Raw genomic sequence first — 18,801 nt, forward strand, 5'->3', positions numbered from 1 at the left:
GGGAGCGCTGCCAGCAGCGGCCGCTCGGGGCGCTCTCGGGCAGGGCCTCCAGGAGCGGCGAGGGCTGCGCTGTTCGTCCCGGGGTGCAGGCCCCGCAGCTGTCAGCGCCCGGCTTCTGGGGCAGCCGTGAGATGCGGGACTGGAGAGTGTGGAGCTGGCGGGCGCCGGTCGCAGGGGCGCCCTCTTCAGGCAGTCAGGCCTTCCTGCCGCGCTCCAGCCAGTGCCGCATCACTGCGCAGGCGCAAGGCGCTGTCCGTCACACCTCAGGGCAGGGTCTCCAGAGGTGGCAGACCGGCCCACAGACGGAGGACAATGGCTACGCATGCGCAAGCACAACAGTTACTGATTGGTTGCTGCTCTTCCCGCCTTATCCAATAGAAAAGAGTCCCTCCGGCGCCCATATTTGAATACAGAGGCTATGAGTATGCTGTGCCGTTGGCGTCGGCCATTTTTTTTTAATGTTTCGTTGGATTTGTTGTCGTCCGTTGGCGTGCGCTGTGAACTGCAGCACATCCGGAGGCCAGGCTTGAAGCCGGGCACATGGAGCTGCTGCGGAGAGGGCCGACTGGAGAAAGCGCGGGTCTGCGGGTGCGTGAGGAGAACTCTCCCGTCGACGGCCGCTCCACGGTCGCCGGCGTCGCGGGCCTGCTGAGCGCCGCGTCAGCGTCTGTGCGCGCGTCCGTGGGGCCTGGCCGGGCCCGGGGCGTTCTCCTCAGGGAGGGCGGGAGCCGCGGAGGGGCGTGCAGGGCGCGGGGCGTGCGTGCTGTGAGGGCGGACACGGGCTGTGGGCGTCGACGCGCCGCTGGGCGCCCTGTGGCGGGCGCTGCTCGCGGCCATTAAGTTCCTGGGGGCGAACTGGGATGGGGGTTTTTCCTGTCACCGGCCGGGGGAGCTTCCGTCTGAGAACTGGGACCCAAGCTGCGCATTAGGTTTTCTTGATGGGTTTATTTTCTATTTTATGAAGTACGTGTTTGCGGGCTGTTTTGTCGCGTCCCCAACAGCTGCCACTTGTGGGGTCTGGGATATTGTCCGTGGAGCGTTGCTTGTGCTGTCGCGTTCAGTTTGGGGATCGTTTTCAGGGTGAATAGTGTTTGTGACTGAGGGGTATCTTGGTTCTCTTGGGTTATGTCACTGTAACGCTACGGAAGTCTCCTGGAACTTGGGGCCGAGTGTGGGCATTTGGGAGTCATTGATTTTAGGATTGTTTATAGAATAAATTATGTGAATGGTGAACTATGATGGGGTAGAAATTCCTTTAATTTTAAAAATTCAGAAGATTGATTTTTGAGGTCTTGGGGAAGAGTCTGCTTTGTGGGCGATTATGTCGTTATGGAAGGTTGTGGGTGCTTGGTCATTGTTGCTGTGTTTCTTGTGACTGACATTTTCGGGGGGATTAGATGGCTGGTGATGTGGTTAATCAACGTGAAATGAGGGAATGAAGAAATGTAGTGTAACTAAGAGTCTCTATTTGACATTGTAGTTCATGCTGTTATTTGGAAGGGGAAATATTTGGGGGCTCATTTTTTTCCAGTCAGATTCTGTACAATATTAGCGATGATTGAATCTGGCTTGCAAGAAATGTGATTGGCAGGCCGGTGCCGCGGCTCACTAGGCTAATCCTCCACCTGCGGCGCCAGCACACCGGGTTCTAGTCCCGGTTGGGGCGCCGGATTCTGTCCCGGTTGCTCCTCTTCCAGGCCAGCTCTCTGCTGTGGCCCGGAAAGGCAGTGGGGGATGGCCCAAGTGCTTGGGCCCTGCACCCGCATGGGAGACCAGAAGAGGCACCTGGCTCCTGGCTTCGGATCAGCGCGGTGCGCCGGCCGCGGCACGCCAGCCGCAGCGGCCATTGGAGGGTGAACCAATGGTAAAGGAAGACCTTTTCTCTCTCTCTCTCTCTCTCTCTCTCGCTCTCTGTCCACTCTGCCTGTCAAAAAACAAACAAACAAAAAAGAAATGTGATTGGCAATGCATGATAGTTGGGAAAAATTAGATGATTAGAGAATTTGAAGAAGAGGAAAATCTGGTTTTAGGATTGTACATTAGTTGATGGAGTTGTATTTCTGTAGTCCTAACATGGTTATGATGGAAGCTGATAATTTTGTGTAAAGCATTATTTTGTAAATGGTTACAGGAGGAGACATTGTTGGACATGAGTGGGCCAGCAGAAACCCCACCAGCAGGCCGTCATTTGATTGACTTAATTAGGAATGGGTCAGTTTCCATATTAGAGCTGAGAATCAGGGCTGTCCTCAGAATGCAAAGACGTTAATGTGAGTACCGCGGGCAGCTTTTGGGGAGGTGACACTGTCATTACGAGGGGATGGGATGTGTTTGTGGATTGAAAGTCTCAGTCTTTAGAGTAGAAGCCTTTCAGGAAAGGATGCCTGTCAGTTCAAGGCCACCAGGAATAAGTAAGGGCTAACATCGACTGTGTTTCAATCTGTTGTGGAGGCAATGGGTCACAGATCTGGAGCACATAAAGAATACAGCTTTGAGGAATGGGTGTATACTAATGTGTAGACATGATAGATGTGTGGGGTCAGTGCTATTGCATAGCCAGTAAAGCTATGGCCTGTGATGCTGGCATCTCTGCAGGCACTGGTTTGTGTCCTGGCTGCTCCACCTCTGCTTCAGCACCCTGCTAATGGCCTGGAGAAAGCAGCCAAAAATGGCCACAATATTTGTTCTCCTACCAGCCACCTGGAAGATCTAGATTTATCTGCAGCTTCCTGGCTTCATCCTGGCTCAGCCCCAGCCATTGCAGCCATCTGGGAAGTGAACTAGCAGGTGGCAGATTGATCTATCTATCTCTATCTCTATTTCTCCCTAACTCTGACTTTCAAATAGAAAAATGTTTTTAAAAAGAAGTGATCAGTGTAATTGCTCAATGCCAATGGTAATCATTTTTAAACCCAAATGTTCTGATTTTTCAAATACAGAATAATATACAATTAATTGGAACCACCTCAAATATGCAGCTACCAGGCATTCTTGCAGCGTAGTTAGAAATAGAAGCTGTGGAATCATGCTGACCTCGGTTAGAATCCTGACTCTGACTTCCCAGCTGCAGGTCCCCAGCTTGGGCAAGGCAGTTAACCACAGTGAATTCTAGGACTGTTGCAATAGGGAGAATATGAAATGCAATTTAGGCTGTTGTGGGGTAAATAGATGTTAAAACTTATGTGGCTTCACCAAGAAGATGGAAGAGCAAGCAGCCTGCTGTGATACTGGCTGTTCATGGGGCCAGGGCTGTGTAAATGTCTTCATGCATCAAAATATTAGATTGTACCCCATAAATATGGATAGTTAGTATGTCAATAAATAAAAAACTAAGTTGACAGATTTGATAATTACTGATATAGGAATAAGAGGGGAATGGTTGCCTTGAGGGCATAGATGGGCTGTAGATAGATAGTTGTTGCTTTTTTTTTTTTTGACAGGCAGAGTTAGTGAGAGAGAGAGCGAGGGAGAGAGAAAGGTCTTCCTTTTTCCATTGGTTCACCCCCAAAGTGGCCACTACGGCTGGTGTGCTGAGACTGGTGTGCTGCACTGATCCGAAGCCAGGAGCCAGGTGCTTCCTTCTGGTCTCCCTTGCAGGTGCAGGGCCAAAGGACCTGGGCCATCCTCCACTGCACTCCTGGGCCATAGCAGAGAGCTGGACTGGAAGAGGAGCAACCGGGACAGAATCCAGCACCCCAACTGGGACTAGAACCCGGGGTGCCAGCGCCACAGGTGGAAGATTAGCCTAGTGTGCCACAGCACCAGCGATAGTTTTGTTTTAGGACAGAAGCCAGTAACCACTGCTTTTACTCCTGGTGGGATAGCAATTTCTAGCTTTATTAATAACTGGGTTGTGAGTATAAGTGAACGAGTAACAGTCCTAGTAGGTTTGTTTAAGCAATGAGTAGTATGATCTAGCTATTGGATTCATTCTCTAAAGTTGGGCATTGTTATTTAAGAATGAGTTGCACTAGTCATTGTTGAATGGAGACTGAGATTCTTCTATAGGAGTCTGGAGGAGGGCAATAAAACAATGCAGAGCAAGATAATGAGAATTAGAAGAGCTATTCCTATTGATGGGGGTAATGACAAAGGAAAATGAATTTTTGTTCTCACAGAGTTTCATTTGGGGATGACTGAATATCATTTGGTGTGAGGTCAAGGGGGTGGGTGTATTTGGAGGATTTTAGTCGGAATACAGTAAATAGTGGTACTGCTATTGAGATAATAGGAAGAAATCAGGTTGAGCTATGTAAGTGTGGCATTTCATCATGAAGGAGTTACTGCTCTCAATCTTTAACTTAAAACATTAATGCCAATTAGCAACATAATGATACTAGGACAAAAGTGTTGATAAGATTTTAAAGCAATTTCATGGTAGTAAAGGCATGATGATATTGTTAGTTGACAAATTATGGATTATTGGTCATAATATAGACATAGTGGAGTGATATGAGGGTCTATTCATTCAAACATCCTGGAATAGCATCTGTTTTTAGACCTAATGATGGCATGCCTGGTGAGGGTAACACATCTTCGAGTGAAATTAGTATACAGATTGGCATTTTTACATAGGACTACTCATCTACTTCAAGCAGTCATAGTTCTCCTGGTTTTAAATCTGTTCTGGGAATTCTAGGGGTCAAAGTGCAAGTCTTCATAGCTTCAGTATAATTGATTTCCTATAATATTTACCGTTAGGGAGAGGTTCTTAGTTTCCTCTCATATACAGTACTCAAAAGCATGGAAGGGCAATTAAGATTCAATATAATTGGTGAAATGGTTCCTGATGTCTCTACTTTCTAGGGATTTCTAGTACTTGTATGGGTTACATTAGTTGTTAACATAATTGAAATGTAAAGAACTAATGGGTTAATTAAGCATATGATTCTTAGCATGTGATCATGAAATGGATTAGTTCTGTAATGGGTGATGCAGCATCTTAAATTCCTAGCTGGGATGGCCAATCCGAAGCCAGGTTCCAGGAGCTTCTTTGGGGTCTCCCATGTGGGTGCAAAGACCTAAAGACTTGGGCCATGCCTACTGCCTTCCCAGGCCATAGCAGAGAGCAGGATCTGAAGTGGAGCAACCAGGTCTTGAACCAGTGCCCACAGGGGATACTGGCGCTGTAGGCAGTGGCTTTACTTGCTATGCCACAGTGCTGGACATTTGGGTATTTTTTTTTAAACTCTGGAAATATTTTTCACTTGGGATATGCCATTAATTCTTTTTTAAAAAGAGTTGTTTTAGTTATTAGAAAGACAGTGTTAGAGAGGTAGAGACAGAGAGAGAGGTCTTCCATCCATAGGTTCACTCCCCAGATGGCCTCAATGTCCAGAGCTGAGCTGGTCTGAAGCCAGGAGCTAGGAGCTTCCTCCAAGTCTCCCACAGGGGTGCAGGGGCCCAAGCACTTGGGCCAACCTCCACTGCTTTCCCAGGAGTGTCAGCAGGGAGCTGGATTGGAAGTGGAGCAGCCTGGACTTGAATTGGCACCCACATGGGATGCTGGCATCAAAGGCCAGTGTTTTCACCTGCAGCGCCACAGCACCAGGAACAACCACTAATACTTCTTAACTGGATTTCAGCCTTGGATTCATTGAGCTGAGGAATCACCAGGACAGAAAGTTAACAGAACAAGGGTACTTCAAAGAGTTCATGGAAAGGGGGATTAGAAGACTAATCTGTCTTGGTGTCCAACATTCTGAAGTGCATGCCTACAAGAGGTCTTCCAAAATGAATACTATGAGAAAGCTATGCATTTTTTCAAACAATTTTAGTACCTCTTTGAGATGCGATGATTTTGAACAGCTCTTGTCTTGACGAGGAAGAGAATTGTTTGTTTGTTTTTGTTCTTTTTTCTTCATACAGTTCAGTGAATGCTCTATAGTGTAGGGTTAGTTTTATGAGTATAAAATTAACTGAAAATAGATCTTTTTAAAAACTAAGAGCAGGGGATGGAGGAGGAGGAAGGGTGGGAGTATGAGTGGGAGGGAGACAGGGTGGGAAGAATCACCATATTCCCAAATGTGTATATGTGAAATGCATGATGTTTGTATTCCTTAAATAAAATAAAGATGTTGTACCAAAATAAACTCTCTTTTCATTCCATTTTTTTTTTGTAATTTTTGTTGTCAACGGGATGTCAGTAAGGAAGGCACAGGTCCTGAGCTAGTGTAACTGCTGCTCCTTCTCAGGCTGTTGGTGGCCCAGTTGCTCAGTTTGTCACTCAGATCCGCAATCAACAGAGGGTGAGGACCTTCCGCATCAAGCCCTGAGCTGCCAAACCCCAGGGCAGCAGTCCCCTTCCCCCATTTGTCAGCACTAACTGTTCATCCAGGCTCAATCAGTTAATGACAAACCTGATTTCTCTCAGGGCTGGGACATGAAGGGCTGGTTGGGAAAGGCCTGGGTCAGAGCTGTGTGGTAGACAAGCAGGAGTCTGGTGTGTCTGGGGTCTCCTGTCCTCCCAGCACTTGACCTTCCTCTTTCAGACACCTCTGGGTGACGGCAGGGCATTGTAAGTATGTATTTGTATCAGCAGAGTAGAAGTTTCCAGGTTTTCCACATCATTGCTAACACTTTACTAAAACGTCTGGCCATCCTAGTGCTGTTCTTATCCGTGGTCCTTGGATGTGATATTTCAGTCTTGCTACTCTTCGGAGACTTTCTCTTTGGCCTGCACATTAAGGCAAGCAGGAGAGCAGAGCCATCTCAGGGCCCAGCCACCACTCTCCCTCTGCAAAGCCCCAAAGACTGCCTGGGAGCCAAACCCATCTCTATATTCTCTGTCTGCTGACACGCCATTGCCATGGAAGGAGCTCACTCCTTCACGCTTGCATGCATAAGAGAAGTCCTGACACTCTAGACAGTTCCCGGAAACAGGAGGTGCTCAGCACAGGTGCATTGTAGGGAGGGGCCATGTAGCCTAGTGTCCACATTGGAATACCTGAGTTCCATTCCCAGCTCCAGCTGCTGCCTCCAGCTTCCTGCTGATGCAGACCCTAGGAGGCAGTGGTGATGGCTGAGTAATTGTTTGCTGCCACCCACATGGGAGACCTGCTCCCAGGTCTCAGCATCAGTCCAGTCCCTGTCACTGTGGACATTTAGGAGAGAAACCAAGAGATAGGAATTCCGTCTAGCTGTGTCTCTGTCTGTATCCTTCCAATAAATACTCTTTTCTTTGCTTTTTTTTTGACAGGCGGAGTGGACAGTGAGAGAGAGAGATAGAGAGAAAGGTCTTCCTTTGCCGTTGGTTCACCCTCCAATGGCCGCTGCGGCTGGCGCACTGCGGTCGGCACACCGCGCTGATCCGATGGCAGGAGCCAGGTGCTTCTCCTGGTCTCCCATGGGGTGCAGGGCCCAAGCACTTGGGCCATACTGCACTGCACTCCCTGGCCACAGCAGAGAGCTGGCCTGGAAGAGGGGCAACCGGGACAGGATCGGTGCCCCGACCGGGACTAGAACCCGGTGTGCCGGCGCCGCAAGGCGGAGGATTAGCCTATTGAGCCGCGGCACCGGCCAAATACTCTTTTCTAAGCGAAACATTGTGGTACCTCCTGCTCCCACTTCTGGGTTGTCTGCCCACCTGGCTACATGACATCTCAGTCCATATCCCCCAGAAGTTTCTGGAAAAGCCCAGGGCTTTCTGAGGGCCCCAGTAGGAAATTTTCCACAACAGATCCTTGCCATGTGAGCAGTGCTTTCAGGAGCAAGCTGTGGCGATTGAGAGTGGTTAGGGCACAGAAGCTCAGGCAAGGACATGGGTTCAGCAGAAGCTCACCTCAGCCTGAGCCCACAGAGGATCTGAAGTGCCCCTGGGACCATGTGCACATTCTTGGGCCTGGGGGTCCTCACACATTCCTATTCCCCATCAGTCTCAGGTTGACTGGAGCTCAGGTCAGGAAGACCCTTCTCATGTCTCCATGACAGCCTGTCCCTGTCAGCCTGGTGGGTCTTTGACCACCATGTTCCCTGTGCACAGCTGAGTGTGCCAGTAATTCTACCTTTCAAGTAAATAAAATAAATCTTTAAAAAATTAACTGAAAAAATGAGCTCTGTACAAAAAATATTAATGGGAAAGAAGAGAGTGGAAGATAAGGAGCAGGAGTGTGGGTGGGAGTGAGGTGGGGAAGAATCATCATGTTCCCAAATCTGTATATATTAAATGCATGAAGTTATATTCCTTAAATAAAATAATAAAAAATTGATATGGAGAAAGCAATACACGTGGTGCCCTTTTGAATTACATATATTCAAGATAATAGCTTTTTTGATACTTAAGTATTCTGAATAGGAGAAAAACACCAAGAATTATTGGCAGCAAAAAGCTTTAGGGCAGTTTCTGCCTGGAGGGTATCTGGAAAACCATGGTGAGTGAGTGTCACCAGATGGAGACCCTGTTGGCTTTGAGATGCCAGGGTTTGCAAGCACAACTCCTGCACTGTGCCTGGAGTTACCGACATTGTTGAATTTCTCCTCCTTCTTCATCTTGCCTCTTCCTCTTTCTCCTCCTCCTCCTCCTCTTCTTCTTCTTCTGGATTTATTTATTTTATGGGCAGAATTAGAGGTGTGTGTGTGTGTGTGTGTGAGAGAGAGAGAGAGAGAGAGAGAGAGAGAAAAAGAGAGAGAGAGAGAGAGAGAGAAAGAGAAAGAGATCTTCCATCTGCATGTTTACTCCCTAGATGGTCCCAATGGCTGGACCAGAGTCAGGAGCTTTTCTGGGTTCCCACATGGGTGCAGGGGCCCAAGGACCTTGGCTGTCCTTTGCTGCTTTTCCAGGCCATTAGCAGGGAGCTGGTTTGGAAATGGAGCAGTTGGGATTTAAACCAGTGTCCATATCAGATATCAGTGTTTCAGGTGGCATCTTTAGCCACTATGCCACAGGACAGGCTCCATGCAGCAACTTCTTCAGATCCTTAATTTGTGGCATGGTCTGCTACAACGGAAAATCCTTGGAGCTGGTGTCTGCATCCAAGCAGCTATTGAGAACAGAGACAGCTGGCCCAGGGCTGTGGCTCTGCCATAGCTGCACCACGAGTCTCAGGGACAGTGGTGCCAGAGAACCTGGATCTCACTCACCCCACCTTGGTGCTGCCTTTTCTGAAAAAGCATTTTCACTTCTCTGGTTCCCCTTATGTTCATAGCTGCTACTCTTCCTTCCAAAAAGAGTGTGATTTTCTCTTTTCCTCGACTGTTGCTATGAACGCTTGAATTTTTTTTTCTTTGGTACATATTTTGTTTATGTTATACACATTTCATCTATTTCCTTTATCCCATTATAGGAACATAATGGCACTTCCAGCACCCTCCCTCCTACCCATGCTCCAGCACATTGTTTTTGTTGTGACCTGGGATGGAAATGCACCTGGTTGGTGGAGGTTGGGTTGCTGCTCAGCATCCTTATTTTTTTTTTTACTTTTTATTTATTTGAGAGATAGAGTTACAGACAGGGAGAGGGAGAGACAGAGAGAAAAGTCTTCCTTCCATTGGTTCACTCCCCAGAAGGCTGCATTGGCTGGAGCTGCACCAATCCAAAGCCAGGAGCCAGGAGCTTCTTCCAGGTGTCCCACAGGGGTTCAGGAGCCCAAGGATTTGAACATCATCAACTGATTACCCAGGTCACAGCAGAGAGCCAGATTGGAAGAGGAGCAGCCGGGACTAGAACCAGTGCCCAGAGGGGATGCCGGTGCCACAGGTAGATTAACCTGTGCCGGGGCCAGTGCCATGGCTCACTTGGTTAATCCTCTGCTTGCGGCGCCGACATCCCAGATGGGTGCTCGGTTCTAGCCCTGGTTGCTCCTCTTCCGTCCAGCTCTCTGCTGTGGCCCAGGAAGGCAGTGGAGGATGGCTCAAGTGCTTGGGCCCCTGCACACACATAGGACACCAGGGGGAAGCACCTGGCTCCTGACTTCGGATGGGCGCTGCTCTGGCCGTGGCAGCCATTTGGGGGGTGGACCAATGGAAGGAAGACCTTTCTCTCTCTCTCTCTCTCTCTCTCTCTCTCTCTCTCTCTCTCTCTCTCTCTCTCTCTCTCTCATTGTCTAACTCTGTCAAATTAAAAAAAAAAAAAACTACTCCACCATGGTCCCGGCCCCCTGGAATCTCCTCAGAAGTTGTGGGGTTGAAGTCAATCTCTGAGCTGAGGATTTTCTACCAGATTTTTTCTCAACAACACATCTTGAAGTGTTTGGATTTGGTCTACAGAGAGTGTGCTAGGTCTTTTAAAAAATTTGCATTTTTTTGAGATAACATAATTTACATTATAGCCAAAGGCTTATTGGTGCCCCTAAATAAAGAGTTCCAGAAATAAAAAGTGAGAAGACCATAGTTCAGTAGGAAAAGAGGCACGGGCTACACAGAATAACCAACAGAAAAGATGTTCATGTTGACTCACATAAAGTAAATTTTAAAGTAGTCCCCAAATCATCAAAACTCTAGTAGAATATAATTCCTATAAATTTTCTTGGATAAATATTTAACACAAAATGAGACAAAACACTCTTTCCAGTAAAACTATATATTCAGGCATTTTTCTCTTTAAATATTGGCTGCCACCCTATAAGAGAGGACATGCACCATTTGTCTTTCTGTGTTTGGATTATTTCACTCAATAGCGTGTCCTCCAGTTCCAGCCATTTTTCCTGCGAATGGTAGAATTTCATTCTTTTTATGGCTGAATAATACTCCTCTCTCTCTCTCTCTCGCTCTCGCTCTGTGTGTGTGTGTGTGTGTGAGAGAGAGAGAGAGAGAGAGAGACACCTTAGCAGGTTTTCAGCTGTCAACTTCCAGTGCATTTGTTAAGAAGTGACCCAGCTGCTCCTCAGTTGAGTGCGTGTGCTCCATTCTGCACACCTGCAGGTGGAACCAAGGGCTGGAATGGTGATTGCTTTGTTGAGGGAGGGTGGCTGTGAAGCTGCTGGGTCATCCCAGGGCTGCACCTGGTTGCATGCTCCCCAGCAGCCTGCCAAGGCCCATCTACCCTTGGTCTGACCACAGGTGTAGAGTTCAGCATTTCTTTCCCACATGTGGGCACCCTTTCCTCTGTGGGATTTATGTGGATTCTCCTGGTGGGAGTGAGGGGCTGTCTTCTTAGGCACATGAGGACATTTGTATTTCCTTGTGGTAACCTGTGTGCTTCTGTTCAACCTGCATTTCTTTTGAGACATTGATGTTTTTCCCATTGAATTTTGTATGCTTTCATTTTTGAAGATTCTATTTATTTATCTGAGAGGCACAGTAATATTAAGGGGTAGTGGTGGTGGTGGGTGATCCCGAGATACTCCATCTACTGGAGATGCTCCATCTATTGGTGGCCTTCCCAAATGGTCACACTGGTGAGAGCTGGGCTGATCCGAAGCCGTGAGCCAGGATCTTAGGACCTCTCCTTCCTCCCTCTGCAATGGGGATGGGATGGGAATAGCAATGGGAGCAGCAGAGCTCAGGCAGCAGCTGTTTGTCCTGCAGAGTCCGTTAGTAGCCCCAGTTGACGTGTGGGACACTGAGGCCCAGAGCCACCAAGTACCTATCTCATGGTGGGGGTCTGGAATCCATACTCTTAGCTGTCAGCTGAACTTGTAACTGCATCCTCCTGTCAGTGAGGTGGGAGGGAGGAGGAACTGAAGGCGGTGTTGCCAGCAAAGTCTCGACACAAAGGAGCTGCTCAGGAATGACAGCTGCCTTGTGGTGTGGCCCTTGTTGTCTGCTGTCAGGTTGTTTCCTGTGTGATCTGGGGAGCAGTGGTTGGCCCCTGGTAGAGATGAGTTTGGACAAATGTGCAGAGGTGTGAAATTGTTCTAGATGATGGACAGAATCGGGTGCTTAGGGCTGAGCTAAGAGCTCCCTGTGTCTTGCTGGTGAAGCCAGGCCCTTGCTTTTCTGGGTGGTGCTTTGTTTTTGACATGTCGCCATGTGTGTACCCAGGGTCACTCAGTGCAGGTTGTCTGAGGCTTAAAGCATTCAATCCTTAGGTCTTTATTCCAGGGACTGGAAAATAGGGAGTATGAGAGAGAAGGTTGAATCCTCTGAGCACAGTAGAAATTCCTGTGAGTGGGATGCATGTGCAGTGATAAGGACTGCAGGGAGTGGCCCCTGAGAGGTCCAGCCTCGGTCTTGATAGCTATTTGCCCTGAAGGTGGTTTGGTGAGTGGGCATCCCAGTGGCAAGGAAAAGATCAAAATGTGAAACCAGGTGAGAAAACCTCAGACTCTTTGGGGAGGAAATGAGAGAAAAGCTGAATTTACCTTGTTGCAGAAAGAATTTAAGTCCATGTGTCAGTTTACTCATAATATGCATTTTCCATGACCTTTTGAAGTCCCTTCATAAAGGAACTGCCGGAAGTAGCTCGTATGGACATCTTTCCTTAGTGTGGTGTGTTCATTGCCATCAGTGAACCTGTACTGATGCTTTATTATTCACTAAAGGCCACAGTTTATTCAACTTCCTTAGCTGTACCCACATGTCTGTTTTCTGTACCAACACTACATCCAGAATTTAGTCTGAGACTCTTTATGTTTTTCTTATAGAATCCATTTACTACTTTGAAAGGTACACATACCCACTCACATGCACACTCACACACACTCACAGGGAGAGAGAGAGAGAGCACAAGAGTGAGAGAGATCTCAAGACCTTCTATCTGCTAATTCACTTCCCAAATACAAAGGTGGGGCTGGGCCTGACTGAAGCCAGAAACTCCATCCTGTGCTCCCACATGAATGACAGGAACCCAAGCACTGAAGTCATCACCTGGGCCTCCCAGGGTGCATGTGTGTAGGAAGCTGGATCAGAAGCAATGGTGGGACTCTATCTCAGGAAATCCAATATGGAATGGGGGCGTCCCAAGCAGATGGCAAATCTATTGTACTGCAATGCCTATCTCCTCAGATGTGACTTGATTTTGATGCGATTGATGTCTTGAGAAGTCCAGGCCACAGACTGATGGGATGCACCTGCACTGGCATGTATGTGGGACTAGGTATTTCCTAGAGATTTCCAGGTGATGCAGCACAGTTTGGGGTATGATTTGTGTGAGAGAAAGCAAGAAGGAAGACGACAGCATTCCAGGCGTGTGGGAAGTGGGCCATAGGAAAGAAGATCTGAGTATGGCTGTTTCTATCTCTTTCTGCAGCTCTCCTAACAAATAAAATGAAAATAAGTTTTTAAAAACTGTTAGCTCTTATTTTAGCAAAGATTGCCCTCTCCCTGGAGTTTTCTCGTCTCTAGCATGTGCACATTGTGCCCCCAGCAGTTGACCTCTTACAGTCTGTGTTCCCTACCTACATTTGAGCCCCAGCAGAGGCCTGTGCTCAGTTAAGCTGGGGTTCTCTGCATCTGCTAATCAAGGCAATTTCTGGAGGCGTGTTTTGCCAGTGACCTCACTTTTCTGTAGTGAACGACCCCAATTTCGTGGTCGTCAGGATGGCGACCCCAGAGACCCAGACCTCAGGCCAGACAATGCAAAGAACATGAGGTGGTTTATTGAACATTTGCGCAAATGGGCTCCCCAGCACCACAGGTGGTTGAGAGAGCCCTTAGCAGGGGTTACAGGCAGTTTTTAAAGACAATAGCCACCTGATTAACATATGTATGTGGAGCATTGGGTGATTAGCTATTTTGAAGGGCGAGGGAAGGGGAGATGGTCTTTCCTGGAAAAGCCCCAAAATGTTCTGCTCGCTAATCTAGGGTGCATTTGGCGCCCGTGTTGGGAGGGGGTAAGTTTATACAATGGTCACTAAGTTACAGAAACTTATTGCAGCTCTTTTCGGACATCTGCAAGCGTTATTGAGTGAGACAGTTACACAAGGCAGTTTCCCAAGGTTATTCTGCAGGCGGGTGGAGACACAGTTATCTTAAGGGATGTCTACTGCCAGCAGCTAAACTTTTTAACCCTTTACTATAATATTATTTTAATATTTACTTTTAGCAGGAGTCTTACAGTAGGATAGAAGACAAGTTGGAGAATTCAGGTGTTCAGCTTTTGTCTTGTGACATGGCTGGCAGTGACTGTTGATATGCTTTGTACATGTGGGTTAAAAGATAGAAATCAATTAATCCTTTTTTGGAAAATGGGACTCTAACTTAGCTTGTTTCCCCAGCAAATAGTCTCTTTGCTTCCCCTTTCCCGATCTGAATGGAAGAGCGGCAAGGAGGACATCTCCCCATGTGGACAATCAGATCACCCAGGAATCAGTGACATCCTAGACTTATGGTTGTCCTTGGTTATTGTGGAGCGATGAGTTTTCTTCCTCTGTTCTTCGTGGCCTGCAAGCTTCGATGCCAGATGTGTGCTTTCTGGCTGAGCTGTGAGTGTAGATTTCCCTAAGGGACCAAGTGTGAATGTGTAGAGTGTAGACTGCTGGTGTGTGCGAGGGGAGATCTGGCCAATTGCAGCTCAGAGAGGAGGTGAGAAGCGGTGGCTGCCATAGCCAGGATGAACCTTCCTGTCTCCTCCCTTCCTGGGCTCATTGATCCTGGGCCCCATCCCTTAAGTTCAGCCACAGCTTTTATTTTTTTTCCTTTAGAGATTTATTCATATATTTAAAAGTCTGAGTTACACAGAGAGAGAAGGAAAGGCAGGGAAAGAGAGTTCTTCCATCCCCTGGTTCACTCTCCAATTGGCTCCTAAGGCTGGAGCTCTACTGATCCCATGCCAGAAGCCAGAGGCTTTGTCCAGGTGTCCCACGTGTGTAGAGGGGCCCAAGGACTTGGGCCATCTTCTACTGTTTTCCCAGGCCATAGCAGAGAGGTGGATCAGAAGTAGAGCTCCCAGGATTTGAACCAGTACCCATATGGGATGCCAGCACTGCAGGCTTCAGCTTCACCCACTATGCCGGTGCAGGTGCCGGCCCATCAGCCACAGCTTTTCTGCTCAGGAGAAAGTCATTATGGCCTTTGGCTCCTTCTACTCCCTAGCCCCCAACCCTCCAGCCCCTGTTTCTTGCACAATTTTCCCCTAGGATCTGACCTCCTGTCAGCACTCACACAAGCCAGCGTTTCACACACTGGATCTACAGAGCACAGACACAAAAACCAGAATGATATGGTGTTTAATATTAAAAAAGAATCTTGTGTGGCAAGGAGCCAGCTGGAGGCCATGAAAGGAGCTGGCCGGGGGCAGAGTTGTGCCATGTCCTGGAGGGGAGGGAGGAGGGGGTCACGTGGGAGGGTCTATATCCATAGGTGCTGGGAAACTGGGTATGAAGATGCAAGGAAAGGTGGGAAGGCCAGGCATAAAACTGCCCCTGGGACCAGCGGGAGCAAAACAGGGGGCAGGAGACACGGTTGACATTTCCATGGACTATGCTGGAAACTAGGGGGGTGAAGGGTCCATGGCCTCCTCCGGAGGGGGAGTGTAGGTTGGTGTTGTGTCCATGGGCTCCTCTGGAGGAGGAGCCTATGGGATTGTGGTATCCATTGGTTCTTCCTTTGGTGGAACATAGGAGGGTGTGGTGTCCAGACGCTACTCTGGAGGAGGAGCCTAAGGGATTGTGGTATCCATTGGTTCCTCCTTAGGAGGTTGTTGTGTCCAGGGACTCCTCCCATGGGGGAGCACAGGAGGGTGTTGGGTCAATAGGCTCCTCCCTTGGTGGAATGTTGGGAGTGTGGTATCCCTGGGCTCTTCCCGTGGTGGAACATGGGGAGGTGTGGATCCGCCCAAGAAGTTCTCATGGGGGCGTGGTGTCCATCGCCTCCGGTGGCTCATAGGGTGGCGTGGTGTCCATGGCCTCCGGTGGCTCATAGGGTGGCGTGGTGTCCATCGCCTCCGGAGGCTCATAGGGTGGCGTGGTGTCCATCGCCTCCGGTGGCTCATAGGGTGGCGTGGTGTCCATGGGCTCCTCCTCCCAAGGTGGAGTGTACGGAGGAGTGGTATCCATGGCTTCTTCCTGTAGGGGAGCAGAGAGGGAAGAGTTGTTTATAGCTCTCTCCTTTCAGGGAACATATGGGGGTGATGTGTTCCTTGATACCCCCCATTGGGGAGTATAAGGGGAGAGGTGTCCATGGCTTCCTCCTGTGGAGGAGTATCAGGGGGTAAAGTGTCCATATCCTGGATAATTGGATGATGTACTTTGCAGGCTTGCTTCCTCCGCCTCCCATTGCCGGTTCGTCTGGTACGATCAGGTGTGCTCAGTACAGGTCCTAGAAGGGAAAAGGCAGCAAGGTTGTGTACTGCTGTGCACCTGGGCGACCTCAGCGTCACCTCCCAAAGTGCCTTTGCTTAATGTTACAAATGTTTTATGTCTAAAGGTTAAGTTGGGGAGTGAGAGAACCAAAAGAGAGCTTCCATCTGCTGATTTGACCCTGAAATGGCCACCACAACTGGCACGGTAGCTGGCCAGACAGGGGCCTGGCACTTCACCAGTGCCTTCCAAAATGGCCATGTACTTGAGCCATGTTCTACTGCCTTCCCAGGTACATTAGCAGGCAGCTGGGTTGGAAGTGCAGCAGCTGGGACTCAACCCAGCACTCCTTTGGGATGCTGGTGTTGCAGGCAGTGGCTGAGCCCACTGCACCCCAGCACTGCACACACACGTGCTCCCTGCACTTCTACCACACCTGCCCTACAAGGCTTTCAGATTTCCATGATGATCAGGTGACCTGGCCCAGGGGGTGGTGGCATGCTGGCCTTACCGATGTTGACTCTGTGGGAGGATGCGCGTTGTCGAGTCTGAAGCCCGCAGAGAGTGGTCAGCAGTGCCACCATGGCCCTGAGTTTTCTTAGCATCAAACTGGGTTGCCTGATGTGGGGTCTGTAAGACCTATGGGATTTTGCCCATGGACCAACTGGTCCAGGGCCAGAGGCGGGAGTGTGACCCCAACCTGGGCCTGAGGGCCCCTTAGGTTGGTGGTCAGATCCCATTGCTGGGGCAGGTGAGGAGGGCAAAATTTGCTCCCCAAAGTCTTATACAATAGGCTGGAGAGTCTCTAAACTGTTAAGACTTCCCAAAGCACTTTTGGCTGCTATCGCTCCGAAGGGCTAAGGCCAAAATGCCGCATCTGCAGAACCTTAGTGGTCACAGAATGGGCACGTGTCACAGAACCTGCTGCTAGGGGTGCGCATCATAGAGAGCAGGGCCTGGAAATGGGTGTGTCCAGGACCCAGGCTAGGGGTGGAGTTTGCCAAGATGGCCTCAGGAGTGGCACATTGTGCAGATGACATGGGAGGAAGTGGCCCCGGCAAAGGCTGCCGATCCCCTCTGGACTCTTGTGTCTCTCCAGACTCCTCCTGAGGGCAGAGGGTGTCTGTATGGAGCATCATGAGCTGTTGGTAGTGCAGTGGCCCCCTCAGTGCTTTTCCAGGGCCTAGAGCCCTCAGGGCACTGGGCAGGACCCATTGCCCGGTCCCTAACCCTCAGGTGGGTGAGTGCTAGGAGCGGTCTCTTGGCAAGCAGGTCCTGTAGGCTATGGCCACATTGGTGTCACCCAGTGTGGGTCCTCCTTCCCTTGTCCTGGAAACACTTAGGAGAGAGCCCTCAGAGCAGAAATGCATGTGCCCCTCAGAGCCTGAGGTGCTGGCAGCACAGTTTTGGGCCAGGTAGGCTGGGAGAGACATGCTGACCATATAACTCAGATTCCATTCCTGCGAGTTCTCTGGGGACACGCCAAGTTGGATTTCCACAAAGACCTGTTTCTCAATCTGTTGCTGCTCCACTCCCAGATCTAGATCCTGAGGTGACCCAGCTTCATCCTCTTATTTAAAAAAAAATTTTTTTTATTTATTTGAATAACAGAATTAGAGAGAGAATGATCCTCCATCTGCCAGTTCTCTCCCCATGTGGCCACCACAGTCAGGGCAGGTCAGGAGAAAGCCGGGAGCTTCCTCCATGTCTCTCGCATGTACAGGGGTGCAGGGACTTGAGCCATCCTCTGCTGCTTTCTCAGGCACATTAGCGGGGAGCTGCAAGTGCCTCAGGGTGTGCGCTCGCACGTTGCACCATGATGCCGGCCCACATCCAGCTTTTCTAGAGCGTGTCTTTGTGTTTCAGTTGTTCTGGGCATAGCACTGTGGGTCCTGTGGCTTTTCCCATCTGATTAGAGTCCCTTTTCTTCCTGTTCAGCAGAGTAATGAAACCTTACGGCCACACGATTCTTTGACCCTCTGCTCTGTTGTGACTGTTCCCCTTGGTGTGACCTTTGTTTTTGTTTTGTATTTTATTTTATTTTTTATTAAACTTTTATTTAATGAATATACATTTCCAAAGTACAGCTTATGGGTTACAATGGCTTCCCCCTCCCAAAACTTCCCTCCCACCCACAACCCTCCCCTTTCCCACTCCCTCTCCCCTTCCAATCACATCACGATTCATTTTCAATTCTCTTTATATACAGAAGATCAGTTTAGTATATATTAGGTAAAGATTTCAACAGTTTGCCCCCATATAGCAACACAAAGTGAAAAAAATACTGTTGGAGTACTAGTTATAGCATTAAATAAGAGTGTACAGCACATTAAAGACAGAGATCCTACACAATATTTTTTTAAATTAATTAATTTTCTATGCCATTTCCAATTTGACACCAGGTTTTTGTTTTTTTCATTTCCAATTATCTTTATATACAGAAGATCGATTCAGTATATAATTAGTAAAGATCTCATCAGTTTGTACCCACACAGAAACACAAAGTGTAAAAATACTGTTTCAGTACTAGTTATGGCATCACTGCACATTAGACGACACATTAAGGACAGATCCCCCATGGGATGTAAGTACACAGTGACTTCTGTTGCTGACTTAACAATTTGACACTCCTGTTCATGGCGTCAGTAATCTCCCTAGGCTCTACAAATGGAGCATCACCCTCTGA

Source organism: Lepus europaeus, assembly GCF_033115175.1.
Source record: "Lepus europaeus isolate LE1 chromosome 23 unlocalized genomic scaffold, mLepTim1.pri SUPER_23_unloc_3, whole genome shotgun sequence".
NCBI lineage: Eukaryota > Metazoa > Chordata > Mammalia > Lagomorpha > Leporidae > Lepus > Lepus europaeus.